The following is a 16992-nucleotide window of genomic DNA, read 5'->3' as shown; positions in this document are numbered from 1 at the left end:
CACTCGAGCTTATGCATACAAAAAGTTCCAGGCCAACAGGTGGCATTCTTAAAAGTCTGTTTGGTTGTTCTGGCTGTTTGTAAGTGATATGATCGGACAACACCAACAACTACTGGGAACTACTTGTATTCGCCAAGACTTTTATATTCGTGTACCCTCTTTCACGTGTTTGGTTTGCGGCCATCTTATGTATACATGATGCATATACAAAGTTCCAAACTAATAGGTGGCATTCTTAGAAGCCTGAGAGACAACAGTCAAGACGCCACCACCATGCGCTCCTTGTGGTCAACTATAGCGGTGTCCCTTCTCTTACTGCTACCCGCCTCTATAGGCGAAACGGTAAGTGCATTTCGTAAAAGTTAGGCGTAGTGTATGAAGCTTAAGATATTTACTGCTGACGTGGAAATGTGATCGTGTGGTTGTTGACTAAGAATCTAACGGTTTGCGGGTCCCTATAGCTAGCAGCCCCCCCCCCCCCCCTCCCAGTACACCATTGGGAAATGCACCTTTATTAATACACCTATTTTCGTATTCGATTCAGGTGAAAACATGTGCATTGCTTCTGTTAGGGAAGTCTCTACGGGTGAAATGTAACGTTAAAGCATGAGGTGTAACGTGCACCCGATTCTATCATTATTATCATAAAGGTTTGTTAATCATGGGGCATGATTTGCGAATACGTTCGCTTGATCAATGGGGTCCCATGGACTGAGGCCGTCTGATTAGCGAAGAGTTCGCGCTGGGGGTAATCAGGAGTCGGGGTCAACAACCCGTGATGCTGACCCAACATGGCGGCGCCCACAGATCGGACAGAAGGTGTGTGGCGGTCGGCGATATGAGCCTGGAAACTCCTTTCCAAGCATATTCATTCCACGTAACACGTTCAACAGGTAGGTCTTATAATCCTGGCTCCGGTTTTCTCTTTGATAACCAACAATGAAGTATGGAAAAATCATGGTTTGAAAACCCGAAAGTGAAGTGAGCCATATAATTTTGTTGTACGGGGAAAAATCATTTTTGTAAGCCCTGAGCGGTTTATCATATGACGTTGTGGTCACTATATACCCAACTTACCTTGCCTACTACTACTAGTAGTATCTTAGGTGGTAAAACTAGTCTGCGAATAGTGACACAACCGGGTGCCTAGCCTGGTAACTATGCCATCGGGAGCTGGTCGCTATCTCTACGGGCTGAGAGAGTGGCCCCTCCGCCCAGTTCACCAGCGCACGCCAGGGAACTTTTACGGGGTTAGGTTATTTACAACGAAAAAGCGCAGGTAAACCCCTCTGGTAATGAAGTCTCATAGGGCATCTAATCAGAAGCTGCGAGGCCGACTGGGCCGTCAAACACCCCTTATATTATAATTATAACGAAGCCGACCAGAGAATGGTGACCTGACCTGTTACGAATGGCTGGATAAAGGGATATAAGCAATTGAGATACAAACAATTTCTATAATTCATGTAACAGTGAGATTCAAATGCCATTATTAGGCATTAACTAACCAGTCCAATGGGTCCAAACCTTTTGGCCTAGCGGTTATGGTGCTTGGTTCGTTAGTTGGTCGGCCTGGGTTCATTATTCCTGCAGTGAGCCAGGAGACTGTTTCTACTCGCATCATCACGTGATGGTGTGTCCTAGTGCAAAATAAATTTTGGATAACAAATAATGTCTTCTTCTTCCTTTGAGTGCCATACCTGATTAGGTTGAGGGCTCAGGCACTGGGGTGAGGGTGGGGTAATTTTCTAGGTGTACAGTGTAGATGCAGGTGGTTTGTGGGGCTGGTTGGTGGCTGGTGGCTTTTGGCTCCTCAGTGGGTAGGGGCGCCACTCCCTGACCGCCACTCTGCTGTGTGGTGGCAAGAACCCGTAGCCTTTGGTTGAAGTAAATTACTGGTATGGAGGGCATTCTTATATGCCTCCCTGTTTTTGGCTTGGACTATATATTCCGGGAGGGCATTCCAATCGCGTGATGTTTGATGTAAAAAGAATATCGGTGGTAATCAGTTATTGATGAAGGAATCCAAAAGGCCAGGCTGTTATCTGTGTTCAACCTAAAGCATCTAATTACATTTACATTACACAAAAGAGTTGACTGTTTCTTTAAGTAGCTCACTAAGGGTGGGTACCGGTTTTTCTTAATGTTAATGGACCGGTCCAGAAAAAAACGAACCTGAAAAAAATTGGTGGACCGGTTGTTGGACCTATTGGAAAAGGAACAGGCATTCACACGTTTTTGGGTCTACCATTCAATGAAAATAACAAGAGCGAAGTAGAGTAGAGCCTATAGTCAGTTTTACAGTCAGTCGTACAGAGGCAGTTAGCCTTGTAGGATTTTAAAAAGCCAGTGGGAATCAAACATTCCACAAAACAGATTTCTTTGTAGCGAAATGGACCGTTGTTTTGAGTATTGTCCATTCACAAGTTTCGACATACTGAATCAGGTCCAGGTTCAGGTCCGGACCGGGACCTGATCCTCTGGACCTGAACCGGACCTCGGTACCCACCCCTATAGCTCACTATATAGCTATGCCTTGTGGAAAAGTGCATTCAAACCAGTCAATATATCAAAAGCTAACTCTGTTTGAGATTAGGAAGGTTAACCTAGGATGATGCAGTGAACATCACAGACATCCTTTGATTGTGGTGTTATATATATATATTATATACTTGCTTATAACCTCCTCGCTTGCATATACGATACAGGAAGCAAAATATGCCCTCCTAGATTCAATAAGTGATGAAATCATGAAACACAGATGTGCTACTTGCATCATATTGATGTTTAAACTTTAATTGTATTGTCTGCTTAATCCTTGAGCAAATCTGTGACTGTTATTATGATAGTTTACTTCAAATGCTAAGTTTGTTGAAATGATAATTGATAGGAATCCTGTTCTCACTTAAACAATATACAAAATGCTGTTGCCAGGATTTATGACTTCGATATGGAGACAGTTATAGGCAACACCAAGTTGCTTTCTTCATTTTCCACATCACCTATTGTGTTTTATGATTCACCACATCTCTATTATTGATGGCTTGGAATTTGTAGCCATGGGGAAAAAAAATTTATAGCCATGGGGAAAAAAAATTTATAGCCATGGGGAAAAAAAGGCCACTGATATGAAGTATTGAGATATCAGCCAAAAATGTGACATTTCACTTCCCAGGCTTTTTAATGAATGAACGAATGAAGACCTTTATTGTACAGTTTTGCCCAACCGAGCTAGGTACAGGTCACAACAAGTCAAAACATGTATGTATATATGTATACATACATATATATATATATATATATATATATATATATATATATTATTTACGTATAAAAGTATCACAAATCTAGTCTAACACAGAAGTTCTAATAGTTTGGCAGGTAAAGCCAGATTGGCTGAGGCCCTGACAGATGATGTCACTCAGATGGCACCAGGGAGGTTTTTTTTAACCTCCTTGGCTCACTCATTGCTTTCGTACACTGTGTAAGGTGGTTTCTACCTGTCACCCAAATCAGGCAATTTCAAACCTAAAATCGCTATATAATGAGAACAAGCCAGAAACTCCATTGGAGGTATGCTTATTGTCTAACTCAGTTGTGATATTCATGTCAGTTCCATGCCCACACCCTTGAAACTCCTTTCTTCCCCTATACAACAAATGTATCAGTTATTCTTGCTATATACCAGATAGAAATTTTTTGCCGTACCTCGTAATTTTTACCGTACGCCCTGGAAATACTGACTGTATTCAATAATTCTTAACGTTCCCGCTAGAAATTCTTCCTGTACCTGTTCTCCATCCACAGGTGTAGCACAGTGGTATCTGTTATGGTATGATTTATCAGGCATGACAAGACATACTAGGAATGTGTACAGGTGCTCGGCAGTGAAATCAGTACCATCTTTGTTTTGAAAGCCTCTCCATGTCATGTTCTCTGCATAAGATACCTGAAACCTTTAGTTTACTCTGTTTTGATATTCAATTGTCTCTGTTATGCTGTTCAGGTCTGGACTTGTACCTAAACCTCTGTAACTGATTACTTTACCAGTACCTGATGGTACATCTACATGTAGTTACACATCCCTAGCTAGTTTATTCAAATACCCTTGTGATAAATGACTCCCCCACTACCAACTGACTGGTCACTAATTTCCATAGTCAGAATGCAGGGACATTAACTTTTGACACTGTTTCACAGCTGAAACTCAACTTTGCAGAAAAACGTGGAAAGCCAGAGTTAGGGTCAATATGATTATTATGATGAATCATAAGATAATCCCTGGGCTCGAAATACTGGGTATGTATACATGCACTCAGGCTACATGTCTGTTGATTTGATTATATGGATGACATCCAAATTCGCTGCATCAACTTTCAGCTGTCCAAAGTAGCTGAGAAATTAGCAAACTGTTGTAAATTGCAAAATATTATAAAACAAATACTTTAAATAATGTCGTACAATAACAAAGTCAGTTCCATTAACTGATTAAGTCAAAGAAGGTGTTTAGGAACAAATATGAATAATATGTTGTATGACATGAATATATTGTTGAATGTTGTTGAATGAAATGAATATGTTGTTCAATATACCATACTTTGGTTTCAGAATTATACCATACTTAAGTTTAGTCTGGTATCCTTTCTGCAGTCCCAAAGGTTTTCATATGTTCATGTTCATCCTTAATCATGGTTTAATAATAACTAGTCAGCACCACCTTATGGTGAGAAGTAAACCATTCATAATTGTCCCAGGAAAGTAGTAATAGGATGTACATCTATAGGCAGGTTACAAAAACTTTGGTTGTGGTCAATGAAAGCAGAATATCATCCTATACCAGATGCTATGATTAGGAATTGCATTTTCCATGAGAAATATCATATTACTTTATTGGATAATTCCTATCTATATGCATAGTTTCTTTTTAAAATATCAAAAGTAAGCAATATAGTCAAAATGCTGTAAACTTTTAGCTGAACATAATCCATTTTGTTAGTAACCCATGATACACTTGACATTGAACACACCACTTATTCATTCATGACCAGATCACATCACTTCTTACATTGTGTGTACTCTATATTATTTTTGCACCTGTCATGAAGCACTAATGATAATTAGCCGAGCTGATATTTCATATCATTCAACTTTGAATCAATTACTGTGCAATAGGTGACACCCAAGCACAGGAACGTTAACTGTCTGAATAAGGCTCCAAGGGGGTGTTTGTACTCAATCTACTGAATTCACCAGAAGACCATTAGGGCCAATCCAGATTCTGACAGTTCATACCAAGATTGGCAACTTGGGATCAATCATTGGGCCTGTGCCTGACCTCTAGGGTAAATCCAGTGGTATGAAAGAGTCTCTAATTAACTTGTCACAACTTTTATACATTAAATGTTCTATATAATAGACCTGAATTGAAGATCCTAGCAAAGTTGTTTTATGTTGGCTCTAGCACATGTGCCTGTGAGTGATAGAGTATTGCCATTAGGTGTGGTGCAATATTGTATTACAAGCATGCAGTCAGCTCTGCAGCTTGTTGTACCATAGGCATTATATTCATCATTACATGAGAACTCTATAGCTACAGAAACACAAACAGACTAAAACAGTACTCTCTTTTATTGTAAAAGAAGACCAGGATAAGAGCCAATTATAAAACTTGTGCTATAACTTTTTTTATTCATCATTTTTACTAATTTTGAGTTATCATGTCACCTGTATGGAACAGCATTGCAAAGTGGGACTTTGCTAAGTTGACTTATTTTTTTCTAAAAATGAAATGGGTGTTAGTGCCAATCCCTGTTATTTTGACAATGACTACCAATATACTTTATTGTGCAGAAGTATAGCAAAATACACCCAATAGAACCCTTTTCAAGAACTAATAGTAATCAAACACATTTGTAATTAGTATACAGATGGTATTTTGAGCACATTTAATGTAATACATTATGTATTACCAAACAAATCAAAACATTATGAATATGACTCTATGAGTGTGAATGTGTGTGTATCTCTGTGTATGTGCATGTTTTTGTGAATAAGAGTGTGTGCGCGTTTGTGTCTGTTCATATTTGTGTGTGTGTTTGACTGTGAGTGTGTGTATGTGTATGTGTGTGTGCTCTCTCGGGCATTTGTGTGTGAGTGTGTGTAAGAGTTATTGTGTGTGTGTGTGTGAATGTGTGTGTGTGAGTGTCTGTGTGGCACTGTGTCTGTGTGTGTGAGTGTCTGTGTGTGTGTGTGTGTGTGTGTGTGTGTGTGTGAGTGTGTGTGTGTGTGTGTCTGTGTGTGTGTGTCTGTGTGGCACTGTGTGTGTGTGGCGGGGGGGGCATGTGTGTGTGTGTGTGTGTTTGTGGGTGTGTTTACAAATTTAGCTTTTCTACAGTTTCTGATGGGTGATGAGCCACAGAGACATGTGTCAAAAGTTATATCTACAGGAGAAAATTGATACATCTCAGTAGTGTCTTTATTGTTGCCATAGATCACAAGATACTAATCAGATACCCTTTTATGCCTACCATAAGCACCAAGAACAATGCAATACATTGTCTCTGTTAACGTATCCTTCACCAGAATCATGCCCATCACAACTGATGTATATTTTTGTGTTGCTGTTGCTATAGGTGCTGATGATACCCAACCCAGTCAGGCCACCAGTGTGTTATCTGTACACATGGGATGGCAGCAGACGAGAAGCTGATTATGCAGAAATGGATTAACCTGTTTCTGCATGGAGGAGTCATCTATGAACACCAACCAAGTCCCGGTAGTAATTAAGAAAAATGCAGCGAGGTACAGTCTGTACTGTGGAAAAGTTAAGCAACTGGTAGAGGTGTATATAGATTAAAAATATGCAGTGTGCTGTGTTTGTAATTGTTACATTGACATTGATACATCTGATTCAGATGCTTTTGGAATCTTTGGATTGAAGATGTAATAGAAAATGTTGCAGCTAATACCTAATGTATCACCATTAATGCAATGTTGTGAGAAACCATTTTGCTTGTCAATTACAGTAACTTGCATTATATATTCCATAACTATATATGCTTAACTTGCATTATATATTCCATAACTATATATGCTTTCAGTAACTGTAATTGTAAGCATGACTGATTGAAAAGGAGCAGTGACTTTCTGATGTTCTGTGTTTTACCATATATTCCATATATTGAACAGCCTTAGAATGTATTAAAGGTAACTATAGGGAAGGATAGAATCATTATACTATTTATGGATGTGTGTTTCAGATGTTCTGTCAAAAATAGGTGTATGAGCAGTTCCTGGTGAATAGATTTTAAATCACAGAATTTCATGTTTATAGTGCAGTACGTGCGTTTCACCATAACCTGTACACACATGTATGAGGTCACTGTCAATGTAAGACATTGTATGTGTTGAGACCTAGTGTGAGTCTTGCTAAGCAATACTGCCACTCAAGCACATGATGATAGGGGTAACAAGAACAGGGAATTGATGGTTAAGAAGCTTTTATTTTTCTTTTGTTTTGTGTGAATATAATCTGAATAATTGGGATTTATCTATTTTTCCATATCAGTTTATTATGTAACTGTATGAATTTTCCTTCGTGGCAAATTACATATACAAAACATACAGTAAGTGCAAAGACATGCAAGGATTATATCCAAATGTATGAAAAGTGTTGGCCTTTCTTTTCCAAGTATTGGATCCCCTAAATTTGTCAAGCTTTACTTTGCAGTCAAGTCATCATGAAATAAACAGTGGTCTTGATAAACACAGTGAGTCATTAGCTTTATGAGTCAATGGTTTAAGGGCAGGTAAGCAGTCACCAATATTCCTTATTTAAGGATGAATCAGATTGTTTTAACTTACCATGGTTATGTAAGGACTCGAAAACAAATCCACCATATGCACAGTCTTGAAGTTGCCATGTTGTCAAGTGACACCGAATCTAAGGACATTGCAAATTTCTTTAAAGTTTTGTTTTTGATATGATACATGTATCTCTTCTATTAAACAAAATGTTTTGCTAGCACATCTGTGTATATTATTATTATTACCTCCATAATATATTCATGGAGGTTATATTTTCACTTAGTCTAGCGTTTATGTGTGTGTGTGTGTGTGTGTGTGTGTGTCTGTCTGTCTAAATAATTCAAGAATGGCTGAATGGATTGGTTTGATACTAAGTGTGTTGGAATGGCTGAATGGATTGGTTTGATACTAAGTGTGTTGGTGGGATGTGATTTTTGGCCCCCTAGCTACATCTTCCTTTGATACTGCCGTTGAAATTCAATTTTTTCCATATATCTTGTGTTGTGAACAAGGTATGGACTCGATGTGTTAATTAGATACCTCTGGAAGAAGTTGTGTAAGTTTGGACATTTTGTGTATTAGATAAAATCCACAAAGGATAACTCAAGATAGGTGTAAGTTGCAAATAACGGATTTTCATGATTGTATGTAGGTGGCTTAGGCCAAAATATACAAAATGAAATATTAATTATGCAAAATGGGGGCCATTTGCATGATGAATGAGAATATTCCATTATAGTAGTTTTTCAATGCATCTCTTATCACGAACATGGTAAGGTCTTGACGTTTGGGTGGCAGGACAAGGTAGGGTAGGTTTTGAATCTCCTAATGTGTGATTTTGGAAATGCAGGAGTGTTTTAAATTCCAAAGAGTATAACTGAAGGAAGAAACAACGGATTTCCGTCATTTTAGGCATGCAGGTCGCTCAGGCAAAGATTTTTATAGTAATACACATATTATGCAAATGAGGACTTGATTTGAAAATCAGGAAACTCTATTGTTTCCGATAACTGGACTTCAATAAATGGAAGGCTTTTCAGTTGTTCAAATTACATGATGTGTGCACAGAAAAGACTTGAACAAATGAATAAAATTGTTTCTCATTTTACTGATCATCATAATAGAGTAGGTGTCAAAACTCGCCAAAAGACGTCAATAATACACCACGCTAGGGCAAATTTTGCAGTACCACTAAATGTCGCTAGTCACAATTGACTGTCGCTATTGTATATACTTCTTTTTGTTGTTTATGAATATATTCATCAAAACGCATTCTGAAGGTAATTTCACAATTGGAATATCAACATACCTATGCTTGCTAATTGTGTAAATCATCCTTGATGAATAGAAGAATCTTAAACTCGAAAAAGCCACCAATAAGCGCCACCTGTTGCACAGACGTCGTTTGGGCAAAGATGAATTGCTTATATCTTCAAGAAGATGAACGGAAGATCATAACTGCTATATGATCATATAGATCACCATATTAGCCTACCGTGGTGAAAATTTCTGCGACAAATATTACTTCATTTTCGTTTTATAAAGGAAAACGCTCTCCCGTCATGTGGGGTTCAAATCGACCTAGAAATTACATTGCGGTCGGAGCGCTAGGGTGCCTTCCGACTTAGGCTAGGGTTAGGGTATATATTGCATTCAAGGTGGTCAAACTTGGTATGATTAGAAAGGTCATTTGTTAGGTACCTGTAATCTGAAATCCGTTTTGAAATTGCGTGCTTTGTTGTGGAGATATGAGTGTTTAAGCGCTAACCCTAACCCTAATTTCAAGGGTTAGGGTTAGGGTTTGGGTTAGGGTTAGGGTTAGGGTTAGAGCTAGGGTTAGGGTGTATAGTGCGTTCAAGGCAGTCAAACTTGGTATGATTAGAAAGGTCTTTTGATGGGTACTTGTAATCTGAAATCCGTTTTGAAATTGCTTGCTTTGTTGTGGAGATATGAGTGTTTAAGCGCTAACCCTAACCCTAATTGCTAAGGATAGGGATCGGGTTAGGACTATAGGGTATTCAAGGCGGTTATAGCTAGGGTTAGGGTATATATTGCATTCAAGGTGGTCAAACTTGGTATGATTAGAAAGGTCTTTTAACGTTTACTTGTAATCTGAAATCCGTTTTGAAATTGCGTGCTTTGTTGTGGAGATATGAGTGTTTAAGCGCTAACCCTAACCCTAATTGCTAGGGATAGGGATCGGGTTAGGAGTTACTTAGGACTATTGTGTATTCAAGGCGGTTATAGCTAGGGTTAGGGTATATAGTGCATTCAAGGCGGTCAAACTTGGTATGATTAGAAAGGTCTTTCGGTGCGTACTTGTAATCTGAAATCCGTTTTGAATTGCTTGCTTTGTTGTGGAGATATGAGTGTTTAAGCGCTAACCCTAACTTCTAGGGATAGGGATCGGTTAGGACTATAGGGTATTCAAGGCGATTATAGCTAGGGTTAGGGTATATATTGCATTCAAGGTGGTCACACTTGGTATGATAAGAAAGGTCTTTTAAAGGGTACTTGTACTCTAAAATCCGTTTTGAAATTGCGTGCTTTGTTGTGGAGATATGAGTGTTTAAGTGCTAACTCTAACCTTAACCCTAATTTCTAGGGTTAGTAGACGTAGACTGATTTAGTTTAATTGAGACAATCAGATTTGCTTACAAAATTGTTAAACCCTTTTTTGCCAAATTACCTACTAGATTTCTGAGTAGATATGTCTAGTGGGTGTATTTGTACATTGTTCAGTTTATTTTTTCGATTCAGGTTTTTGACCTTGGGTATTTTGTACTCAGATTTTTGGATATTACACAGGTCCAAATTAGGTCCCGTGATCTGGTAGCCACCCACTCCACTCCACACACATGAATACACATAAACAAAACTAACAAACATTATTCAGGTGCACTCAATAATGACAATTGACAATCTGCTGTCTTGGAATTAAAAGATATGGTCTCCAATTATCGTGCACCATCTATATTATGAAAATGCTAATTTCTGTGAATGAAGAGACTCTTTTTTCTTACAACCCTTAAAGTTTCTTTATTCCACTCCAACGTTTTGGTGGTCAATTTTGAGTGGTTCACATTGTACTGCAGCAATAGGCATCACAAACGGTAAGTATTTACACACATATATATATATATATATATATATATATATATATATACAATACTTGCAAGTGTACGTATTCACATATTTACATTTCAGGATCAGGCATCGAAAAATGAACCTATGCATATGACCTGTATGTGCTGCACACAAAAAAAACATTTGAAACAATAGACAAGGTTTGGCAGGTCAAATTATCATTCATTGAATGTATAGTTGTAATATACAGCACTCCTATTGGAGAAGCATATTACTTACAGTAAACTTAGTACCAGCAGAATACAAATATTGTGCGAAATTCAATATAGAATCGAATCATTACCACCGTGTATGCTTTATACAATTTTAGAGACTTAAATGACTAGAGCAAACGAAGTCTTATTCTACAATTCATCAGGACAGTTCTAACCAATCTACCTGACAATTTCATATTTGTCTACAAGTATGTAACATGTAGTCTTCAGTCGGACCAACAAAGTTGTTAACAACTAACAGGTGCTTTGACCACTGTATACACAGATAACAGTGATGTATGAAGATCTCTGACTCCTGCTGTGTAATCTGAGCTTCTCTCCTTCTGCCATTTTACATCAATGCCCTGAAAAGAAAGAGAAAAGTTTTCAGTGATGTACTTTTGATCAAACACATGGTGTCCAGTCACCTATAGAGATAAGCATTTATCTTGTTCTCAGATTTGAAAATTATATGATAAACCTGTAAAATGCTTTACCATTCTCTAGACTAAATATCTTACAAATATTACTAGTACCTGTTCAGTATATTACCTGGTGTCCAGCTAGATCAAAGAACCATGTAAATTTTTCCTGTATGGTACCTTACCGGTTATATACAGACCAACAATCCATGCATATGTTACCTCTATGGTACTTACCAGGTATACAGACCAACAAGCCATGCATATGTTACCTCTATGGTACTTACCAGGTATACAGACCAACAAGCCATGCATATGTTACCAGCACAGTACCTCCCAGGTATACAGACCAACAAGCCATGCATATGTTACCTGCACAGTACTTACCAGGTATACAGACCAACAAGCCATGCGTATGTTACCTGCACAGTACTTACCAGGTATACAGACCAACAAGCCATGCATATGTTACATGCACAGTACTTACTGGGTATACAGACCAACAAGCCATGCATATGTTACCTGCACAGTACTTACCAGGTATACAGACCAACAAGCCATGCATATGTTACCTGCACAGTACTTACCAGGTATACAGACCAACAAGCCATGCATATGTTACATGCACAGTACTTACCGGGTATACAGACCAACAAGCCATGCATATGTTACCTGAAGATAAAGGGTACTAAAGGTGCCCTCTCACTGTACTTGTGTCACTGCGGGGTTTGTTCACTGCGTCACTGTTCTGTTATTTTCTCCTATTTTTTATAATTTAGATATTGCGTAATACGTAAAAGTATGACTTAGAAGACAAAATACACAAAACGTAAGAAAATTCATTCTTTATCTCTGAAATTCGTTGAGTATCTTTTGAATCCCGCAGTGACGCAAGCTTGATGCAAGTGCATTGAGAGGACACCTTTACCAACAATCCATAATATGCTACCTGTATGGTACATACCTGTTATACAGACCAAAAAGCCATGCATATGGCACTATTGTTACCTATACAGTACTAACCTGGTGCCCAGACCTACAATCCAAAATATCTTACCTGTACGGTACCTGGTATACAGACCGAGAAGTCATATATGTCTTAAGTTGTACAGCACCTGACCTGGTCTCCAGACCAAAGAACCATGCAAAAAATTATCAGTATGATACTTTACATGGTATATCACAGAAACATGAAAATATTACCTGTACAATAACTTACCATGTATCCAGTCCAACAAGCCATACAACTGTTGTTTCGTGGTACTAGTCTCCAAACCCACATGCCATGTGCAAATATTACTTGCAGTGTCAAGTCTCACCTTGGAGTACCGCAGTACTGCTATGGTACCCTCATAACAACTAAAGTCAAACCTGTCTATAGCGGCCAATCAAGGGACTGGAGAAATACGGCCACTGTAGACAGGTGGCCACTAAAGAGAAAATGTTGACCACGAGCAAGTTACATATGATTTCAGTTCCCACTAATCTTTCTCACCAAGTAACATTGTCTCGATCAGTAAATTCACCGACAAAGACTTGCATTTTGATGCTCAAGGCATGCATACCTTCTACTGTCGCCAAAATGACCCTGTTGGGAATTCCAAATCCTTGCAAACTTGTAACGATTTCAAACTCGGTGCAGGGTGACATATGGTCACTGTATGGTTGCAATAGGCAGTGTTTCTGTATCGACGGGACCGGACGTGTGGCCGTGGCCGCATTGGACAGGTGGCCGCTAAGCCTATTTCTTAATCATTATGAATCGAAGGGACCGACAAAAAGTGGCCACTATGGCCATGTGGTGGCCGCTAATACAGGTTTGACTGTACATTAATGTTCTTGCTAGTTGTGTTCTGGAAGCCATCATAGACAATTTCAGCCATTGAGACAATACTAAATCAGACCCTGTACCTTATAAGGTGCTGGTACATCTGCATTTGACATACATGTATGCATCGCTTTCTTCAGTCAATATTGATCAATGGTACACTACAGGGTCACTGCTTTGGATTACAATCCCTCACAGATTTTGGATATTCCCATTAGAGGGACACAGGTGGTAGCCATGCAGTACAGCTGGCAGCTCAGAGTGACTGTCAATACCTACTGGTGTACTAATAGTAGAGCTTACAAATTCAAGTTATGCTTATTCAAAAGTGACTTTCAGATTCCACCTGATTGCAAGAGATGTTAAAAACAGCCATAGTATTACTGCAGGCGGATTTGAGCTTTTCATGACTAAATAAATTCAAAGGTTCAAACAAAAAGCAAACAATATCAATATTCAACTTCAAGTACACCAGGTTTCGAAGCCCAACTAACACTGTCAGGGTACCACATGTGTACTGGTACACAGGTTTAGGTAAGGTCCAGACCAGATCATGTACATTAACAAGTTTGATCAATCATCTTTTAAGCTATAAAATAATGATGTAGCTTAATGACTTTTAAAATGATAAATTGGAATCTTTATATGAATACTAACATCTATTTCAACCTCTAGCAAAGTTTACTTTTTGATTATCAACTGCAAGAATATAACAATAGTCATCATTGCTTTGGAATTACTTATCTGTAGTCTTAAAAAGTTGTGTCCATCATGATCAGTATTTAGTTTATTTGAAGGTACAGGACAGGCACAGTTGTTTAGGTCCAGACCTGTATGACTGTTCTGACACCTATACAAATGTTATTATCATTATTATTATTAAGCTCCAAATATTCTTTCTTACCGCATGCACATATAATCATAGAAAGGAATGCCCAGCCAGGCTCAGTGGGTGAAACTCCTACAGATGATATTAAAAAAAACTGAGAAAGGGATTCTTGTAATAGGGTGTCTGGAAATGGTGGGCAGGCTATAGCAGGGTGGCTACCTCAGCAGGCTACCTCCCTCTTTAGTTTTAAAGACCCACAGATCTGTTGTGCTGTAAGTGTTACTTTTATCTAGCTACGTAGGGGCATAATAGTAACAATGTAGATGTCTTACTAGTAGGGACTATCAGCTTCAGTATATCATGGTATTATACACATCCACAGTAAGAAAGAATGCAACTGCCAAGTAAGCATGTGCAGTAAAATGTTATACCTCTTGTGTGGAAAGTGTACAATAATACCCCCTTTTAGCAAAAGCGTCTATCCTTGGACTAAATGTGGAACTCTCTTTCTGGGGAGTGCTTCCCACACAAATACAACCCACATTAGATTTCCAAACCAAGTACACAGCTATCTCCTTACATCTTCAATTAGTTCAGTCCTTAGTTTAAATGTGGCCAGCACTGGCCTTGTATTGAGCAACACCATTTACAAAACAAAAGAAAGATGGATGCAGTTATTGCGTAGCACATGTGAGTTGCACGTCAGAAAACAAACTGACAAATGCAAAAGACATAGAGATTAATGTCTGGCAGAATAACCTACAGTCAGATACATTGCCTTTAACTTGAACCTTCTGTTGCTGATGACACTGATTGATCTTTAACCACAAGCATTTCACAACTACTAGTAAATAGCCTGGTATCCAGCCCTTTTATAGCTCCAAGTCTCCTTTGTCCTCTCTGCAAATCCTTGCAGATACAAAAGAAGAGACTAGGGAGTTATATAACATGGTTAGATACCAGGCCATGACTTGTACACACTGCACAGAATTGCTTGCAAGTTTTAAGGACAGATAACTGTAAAAGTGAAAGCTGGAAACTGTTTTTCTTTGGCCCTCTGACCTCATACCTCCATTTTTCATGGTGGTAATAAGAACACAATATTCTCTGAGACCTTGCAGGAGTGACTTGTTACAGTATACTGTAATTACTTCCTGGAAAGGAAGGTCACATGCTGACGTGACAAGGGGTTTTGAAATTGTCTGAGTTTATGCTCCTTGCAGCTTGACATGTATCTCACGATCGGTTCGGTAGATAACTATGACACACTACTTTGGCAAATGGTACCTATGTGACAAACTGATAATGCACATTGTTTTGCTTACTGTGTAACTTTCAAAGAACACTCCTAATATTCAGAAAATTGTGGAACATTCATAGAGAGATGCAGTCTGCTTGTTTTGGTCCCCACTTACAGCCTTTTCTCGAAGCAGGTGTTGTTTTACTGTCCTTTGGTGGCTTATTAAAGGAAACAGCTCTCAAAGATCCAAGCAGATGTTGGGTTAGCTCTAGTACACTGTACTCATGGTTAGTGCCTTTTGTTTTGATGAACAAGAACACAAAACGGAAACAGCAATTAGATACACATATTTGTCTGGGTATGGGACTGAGTCTTTGCATTGTCAAGATTATTTTTAAGTTTAGTCTGACATTTGCCATGTATCAAACATCTAAAACAAACCGTAAATACCATAATTTACTTCACGGAGAAATGTGTCCTACAGACTCTCCTTCTTGATTTGTTTGATTTTAGCAACTTCAGAGGACCGCAATTATTTTATCGTTGTGCTGACACCAACTAGAACAGTATTCTAATTGAACTATGATTTATTTTGAGCTACTCCCTTGGGTGGGATGGTGATCTGCCCTGCAGGAGGGATGGGACCAGGGTGATGCACAACACACAGTGTCAACAAACAAAACTTGTACCAACAGCTATCCAACATCAAAGTCTGGTATTTGAATTTTAGACTGTGCTGCACTCGGCGCACATGAAGACTGTATTCAATTCATTTGATGAAAGCCTGTAAGCCTGTGTGATACAAGTTGGATACGGACATGTACATCCATGCATCAGGGTGGGTACAGGTACCAGTACATTTTTGTAGTAGTAGTACAGAAAATCCAGGTACAGGATGTTATTGAACAGATACAGTTTTGAATTACGGACAAGTAGATCTCTTGGCATCATAAGCTGAATTGCAAGGAGCTTGTAATTGGTGGGGCTGAATAGGAAGGGTTTGGAGCAGCTGCCATTCAGCACTACATTGTAATACAGGTAACCTAAATGTGTGAATTGCGCTGTATATTGCACTGTGAACTATGTCTGGTGAGAACTATACCCAAGGTGTGGCTCTCTTCAAACACTGGGCCTCCATTAAAGTTTTTTTTTTAACATCCTATCCTATGTTACATGAAAGTACCTATTTTCACCTGAGAGTGAAGTGAGGAAAGTTATGTGAAGCAGTCGTGCCGAAGGCACAATATGGTCAGGGGATTCAAACCCAGAACCCAGGACCCCTGCGCTCTGGACCAAACACCCGAACTGTTTGGCCGGTAGGACACCACAGTCTAGATGACACCACGATTCATGTCCAGAGGATCAAGTTCAAGTCCAGTACAGACTAGTATCATAATGGAGAGCGAGACAAACATTTAGTATGATTTACATTGTGTATTGGTCTCTTTGAGTGTTACAGAATACGTTCAGATTGTACTTTGGATAGTTTGGAATAACAAATTTATTTTCATTATCAACTACAATGC

General features: G+C 38.8%; 1 long non-coding RNA gene across 1 annotated transcript; it reads left to right on the top strand.

Moving 5' to 3' along the window:
- The first annotated feature begins 696 nt into the window (after window positions 1-696).
- On the top strand, window positions 697-8026 carry LOC118416872. Its single transcript, XR_004831271.1, has 2 exons — window positions 697-893; window positions 6633-8026. It is a non-coding gene; the product is annotated as an uncharacterized LOC118416872 (long non-coding RNA).
- The last annotated feature ends 8966 nt before the right edge of the window (window positions 8027-16992 follow it).

This window comes from Branchiostoma floridae, chromosome 5, assembly GCF_000003815.2.
Source record: "Branchiostoma floridae strain S238N-H82 chromosome 5, Bfl_VNyyK, whole genome shotgun sequence".
Classification (NCBI taxonomy): domain Eukaryota; kingdom Metazoa; phylum Chordata; class Leptocardii; order Amphioxiformes; family Branchiostomatidae; genus Branchiostoma; species Branchiostoma floridae.
Note: the sequence above shows the minus strand (reverse complement) of the source record. Positions and strands in the feature narration are given on the sequence as shown.